Genomic DNA, 6,486 nt, shown 5'->3' with positions numbered 1-6,486 from the left:
CTAGCTTAGCACTATTTAACTGCAGGTAGAAGAAGAAATGTTCTATTTAAGGGCTATATAGATCTAGCTGTAGGTGGAGGAATCGATATTTTAGTTTAGCACTAGATAGCTGTAAGTAGAGGATTTACCTATATGTTTAGCTAAAAGCTAGAGGTATAAAGAAGTAGATAAAGGATAAAGCTGAACACACATATAGTAAAGCAAGGAGGTGTATCCCACAAACCAGAGTAACTGATGGGTGGGGAGGGCGGAGAGAGCAGTTTGATCTCGTGACGATCAATGTTTTCAAATTCGGGTACCGCCCACCAAATACGTATAAAACAAACTTAATGTCAGTTTTAAATCATTGTTAAAATGTGTGCGTGTCTAAAACTGTAACTCTTATAGAGCTAAGTTAACCATTTCGTCTAATCTGACACCCCATGCGGATCATCTCAACGACAGAATCGTTGAGCCTCTCTCCGACTGTGTCGTTGAGAATAAAACCCTTTGGTGGTTTCTCAGTCAACACTGTCGTTGAAAATAAAACAATAATTAAACATGCTCTCCACAATTAGGAAAGCATAAACTGTAGCTGTTTTGAAGCTAATATTCCAGCCATTTTGTTTTGACGAGAGCTAGTCCAGATCTAGATCTAGACTAGATCTACTTGATCAACGATTTACACTGATGTAAAACCTACGTAAATCTACAAGATGTAGATTTACATTTAGATCTAGAAATCTACATTATTGACTAGAGAGAAAAAGTTAAAAGTATGCCTAGTGCGTCGAAAGTAAATGATAGAATCTAGATCTAGATCTAGTAATTTTTCAGTAGCACTAGTCTAGATTGACTAGATAGTACTAGTACTAATAGTAGTATAGAAAGATAATTATTTCCGTGGCATATCTGTCCTTTAGGATCTATTCAATTTAAATCTCTTCTATTTCAAATTGTTTGTAGATCTATATCTACAAGCTTAGGCTTAGGTCTAAAAATATACTAAAGCTACACATTATTCATAAACTTAATGCCATTATGATTAATGGCTAAAATTCACTGAGCATTGTTGCAATTATTAAGACTTAAACGTAAGGCCTAAATACTAAATAAAATTATTACGGTAGCTTAATTTTCTTGACAGCTTTTCTCTTCTTTTTTGCCATGCTTAATTTAAGTCACTTTCATGTGCTGGTAGCTTAAAATAAAACTTGTTTAGGAAGTTTATTTCTTTCTCCCTTTCATAATGCTGCAAATATGAGTAAGACGCTTATTATTATAATGAAATAGCTGCGATAAATAATCATTTGCATCTTTTTGGGGGTATTTCTTTTCCATAAACTGTGAAATATGGTATCTCAAATTTTGCGTGTAACTCAAAGCGAAATATTACTCGCTCAACTGCTCGTATTTAAAAAATCTGGTATATATCGAGAGACTATGTATTGAAAGAAAACATAAATTAATCCTAATTTATAAAAGCCCAATGTGCGCACATCTCTCTCTCTCTCTCTCTCTTTCTCTGTCCGCAAAAAATTTTCGCCGGACATCACGTCAGAATCGGCAGCGATATATCGAGAATTTTTTACGGACTTTTGTTGAAAATAATATGTTAGATGTTTTAAATGTATAACCACAATTTTAGTTAAAGAAGAAAAATAAAAATTTAAGGCGTATTCGAATGTAGAGAAACAGTATTATTTATGCAACCGGAAAAGCATTAATATATGTGAAAAAGAACGCATAAAACTGTGACGTCACTATTGCTTATACATTAACTAATGACGTCATCTGCCGTGTTAAGAATGAAAAGAAATGAACTATTTCATTCAAATTTGATTTAGATCTACGTACACTATGAAATGTATACAATACAATTTTTCCGGCCTAAACTCATAAAATTTATTTTATGTATTTGGATTCTAGATCTAGAGATTCTAGATCTAGACTAAATCTAAATCTAAATCTACGCAATAACTAGATCTAGACGTAGACGCTAAGATCTAGATTTAGACTCTAACTTCTCTAAAATCAATTCCAAAAATAAATTTCTATATTAGGACTAAACTATTTCAAGACTTATTTATTTTATACAAAATCTTTGTTTGGAACTGGCTAATTTGGGATAAAAAATTAATTTGAAAGAATAGGCATATTCGCGTAAGTTAAGATTTTAAAATACGTGTTTCATTCTCCGTATTTTATAAGGTGCCTAAATAGCGGAGATGTTAGTGTACATTAAAATACGCAGGTGGTGCGGGTTCGAGACACAGCAAGTCAACTTGGTTAATGTATTCTTTTTTATTATGCTCGGGCTAAACTTAAAAAAAAAATTCTTTTAGGAATCTAGATCTAGATCTAGATTGTCGGGTGTCCGATAGGGCACTTCCCGGCGCCGCAGGCGCTTCATATTTGGCATGATCTTGCCTTGGTGCGACAGAACACGGGGGCCGGTTGGCCGAAAAGTCTACGATGTGGGGGTCAAAACTGACCTCGACTGACCGGTACCTTATATGAGCTATAAATCGAAAAAAAATGTCCACGGAGGAACCTCTTCATAACTCTTGAGGTCGTAGACCGACCTTCGGGCGAATTAATTAAGCATTCAAATTCTCAATGTTTTCGAAAGCCTAAGCGAAGCTGGGCAGCATGCCTAGTTATAGAATAATAGGCCAATATAGTAATAAAGTATAGATTTAGATTTTATTCAGCCTACTAATAAATAATTAAATAGGCCTAAAGTAGTACTAGATATTAGATAAATCACTAGTATTGTGTAGGGTTATTTTTATTAAAAAAAAAACAGATCACATCTTATACTTGACTTATACATTAAGGCGGGCTCAATAAAATAAAAATAATTTATTTAGGACCTAGGCCTATGTTTTGGAGATCTAAAATTCTAAATTCTAAATAAATTATTAATTAGACCAACAATAGGCATAGTATGCTAAATCTATTTTAGTATTTAAATTTAAGGCTCGGTCATCTACTAAAAATTTTATAAATGTCATAAAATGGCCTACTTTATTATAATTACTAATTACTATTAGGCCTAAGTTAAAACCAGACCTAGCCTATTTTATTAGTAGAAAAAGTATTAGCCATTAGAGTTAAGATGTTATGGCCTTATGTAAATTAATGTAATCAGTGTTAGATTATGATATCGATCAAGCATTTATTATTATATAATATCGGAAAGGGGCCTAGCACTCTCTTAGTCATTAGTCTATTATTAGGTCTTACAAGTAGTTTAGCCTATTTATATATTATATAGGCTGTTATTTAAACTAGGCCAAAGGCTTATTAGGAAAAGGCTTAATAGGCTTTAGTTTTTAATTAGGCAACAAGGCAGAGGCTTAATGTTGCTTATAGATTTAATTTGAAATTATTATGATATACGCTACTCTGCGGCTATCACTTAACTATAGACTACTATAGAGTATATTATAGCCTAGGCCTATCTAAATAAAATAATTCAACTCACTTAGCTTACCATAATTTTTAAAAATGTTTAGTTAAGTATTCAGCTCTCTATGTCAGCTAAGGCCCATAATTGTAACAGTGGCGGAACTAGAAAAAAGGGGCCACCCCGCAAAAAAAAATGTTTAGGCCCCCCCCCATATAAATATATAGGCCTATATATGTATATATATATATATATATATATATATATATATATATATATATATATATACATATATACTTAAACACAACATACGAACATAGGATACTTATTCATGCTGGCCTGTTCCTGTTATGAGAAATACGTGGGTTTTTTTTTTTTTAATTAAAACAAATTACAACATCACATCATGAGTGTAAGTGCATTAGTCTGTTTTGTGAGAATCAGTTTAATATTATCTCTGCCGAAAATCCTCATGTTGGTCAAAAGAATATAAAACATGAAAGCTTTCTGTAAATAATGGTGTCTCGTGTCATGTTTATTTTTATGTTTTTTCATATTTTTTTAATTAATTTTGAATACATTTTCTTTTTATACCGTGTCATTCTTTAGTAAGTAATTTATAAACAAATAATATTAAAGAGAAGTAATTGCTTTTTAATTCGTTTTAGTACAAATCTATTAAAAAGAGGCTTATGAGCATCACTGTTTGACTATTTAAAAAAGGGAAATAAGTCATGGAAGTGGTTTGAACGTTTGCTATCTTTGATAAGTTTCATTGTAGTAGAAAGAGGACTCGGTTTTCACAGTGGTTTAAAAACGAAGGAAAAATGAGCGTGGAGTAGTGTCTATAGAATAAAGATAATCCAACCGCAGCTACGGTAATCTTTTTTACAAAACAAACATTAAATCAAAAATGCAAGAACATTTTTTTAAACAATTTTTTATGGTCGGCCGTGGGCCCCTAAATGGGGTGGGCCCCCCCGCATTGCGGGGTCTGGCGGCACTGTAGTTCCGCCCCTGAATTGTAATTATCCTACTGTTAGATCTATTAATTATTTAATGATTAGTAGGCCTAATTATAGGAATTAGGTCTGATACATTAAGTCCTATATATTGGTCGTAGAGTAATACTATTGGGCTAGTAATTATATACAATATCTATACAAACCTACTTATCGTTAATTTGGGAGTCTTTGCATTGACCTTAGTTTTCAGATGAAGCAGCCTAATTTTTTATCAGATTATACCATAAAATCAAAAGTAGACTTGTAGATTTTTTTAAAATCAAGGCATGAAATATTAATTTAAAAATATAAACAAATAGCCTAAATAACAACTACACAAAGTTAAAGTCATAATAACTTTTTATAAAGGTATCTTGAATTTCAACTGGAGGTAGTTTTGATAAATATTAGTATTCTGAACATTAAAATAGGTAGACTTAACATAAATTTGTTCTGAAAACATATTTAGAAATTGGTTTTAAAAAATGAGGTTAGGATTGGGGTGGGTAACTAGTTGAGGATTAGATATGAAATTCATTGTGTTTATCCATGTTGTAATTTCTCTTTTACAGGTTCACCCAAAAAAAAGGGAAGATCTGATTTTTACCAGTAATAAGACTACAGCATACTAAATGACACAAGATGTTCTTTCTCTATTACCTCTTACATTTGACATAAAAGCAGGAAAAGGTATGACAATTATTAATAAGCTGCTTTAAATTTTATAATTTGTTTTTTATAACTTGATTGTACCATTTTTATTTCCAATGATGATAAATATAATTTAGTGTCATTTATATTTTAAAATATTTATATTATACTAGATATAATATACTTCTATAATATTACTATCCAGGTTTAACAGTCTATGCCTACAACATAGATCTCCAGGACTAAAAGTGCAAAAAATTGCAATCAGTATATCACAAGTATTATAACACACGCATCTAATCTGCTTCAGTGGCGAGAACTGGGTGAATCCTCTCAAACATTAATCAGGTAAGTTATCACAAGTTTGCTTTGGTTTATTTTGAACATGTTGATTGAGATAGATTTTTATTTGTATAAATATTGTATTTAAAAAGTATTTTACCTAGTAAAACCAAGTCAGTGGTGATGATTGATACAATATGTATTTTTTAAAATATTTAATAATATTTTAAATATGCTGATTTGCAGGAAGGATATATATATATATATATATATATATATATATATATATATATATATATATATATATATATATATATATATATATATATATATATAACATTATCATTTAGTGGTTTGTCTTACAAATTTGAATTATTTACTTAATCTGTCTTAACTGCTCAACAGGAACTAGGCATACCTAATGAGCGTCAAGCTGATACAGTAAATGTACAGAAGAGTTTATACACAAGGTAAATATTGATAAATTTTAAGTTTTACTTTTTTTAGGGATACATGTAGTGTTTTGGGAGAAAGGAATTAAATTATTTAAATTAGGCCTAATAGTTTATTTCTCTATCTTATGTTTCTCTTAAAATAACTTAAATGTTTCCCCCTTTATCACTAAAGCAAAATTTTATAGATATCTATGCCATGATTCATCTCATTCAATCACTTTTTTCTTGTTTTGTTTTGATGTATTAAACTAATTTAAACTAAAGATTATTTTTTTTTTGCTAATTTTATTTCAGATGGATGATTAAGAAAATCATTTTGTTTTGTTTCAGGAAGTGAAAAGTGATGTAAAAGGCAACTAATACTTCCATCTACCATAGTTAAACAAGAATCTGCAAATGGTGATAATTGCAATAATCTTGATATATTAATGTTTGGCTTTAAAATTATATGCAATTGTCAGGTTTGATAAATAAATTATTTCTCAAAATTTGATGTATTTGGTTTTCTTACTTTGTACATAAGATGCAAGTGATTGAAAGCTGAAAAGTGTTGTATGTAGTTATAGTACTCCCAGCACAAGTTGACATTAAAACAGCTGAAGCCCTTTAAAAAAAAACAAAAAATAAAATAATCTAGGAATGCTGTTTCTATTAACTGAGCACTTATTTGGAAAAGAACTTAATTGTTTACCAGAGAATACTG

At 30.4% G+C, this 6,486-nt stretch overlaps 1 long non-coding RNA gene across 6 annotated transcripts; it reads left to right on the top strand.

Annotated features, from left to right (window-relative positions):
* The first annotated feature begins 429 nt into the window (after positions 1-429).
* On the top strand, positions 430-6,250 carry LOC131953554 (uncharacterized). Of its 6 annotated transcripts, none has more exons than XR_009388648.1 (5): positions 430-570; positions 4,968-5,085; positions 5,252-5,394; positions 5,734-5,798; positions 6,114-6,250. It is a non-coding gene; the product is annotated as an uncharacterized LOC131953554 (long non-coding RNA). The 6 variants fall into 6 exon arrangements; XR_009388649.1 differs by lacking the exon at positions 430-570 and adding an exon at positions 587-764; XR_009388650.1 differs by lacking the exon at positions 430-570 and adding an exon at positions 587-775.
* Positions 6,251-6,486: the final 236 nt, after the last annotated feature.

Source organism: Physella acuta, unplaced genomic scaffold (assembly GCF_028476545.2).
Source record: "Physella acuta isolate Inbredline_101_S28 unplaced genomic scaffold, ASM2847654v3 ptg000930l, whole genome shotgun sequence".
Classification (NCBI taxonomy): domain Eukaryota; kingdom Metazoa; phylum Mollusca; class Gastropoda; family Physidae; genus Physella; species Physella acuta.
The sequence above is the reverse complement of the archived record's forward strand: the minus strand, read 5'-3'. Positions and strand labels throughout refer to the sequence as shown.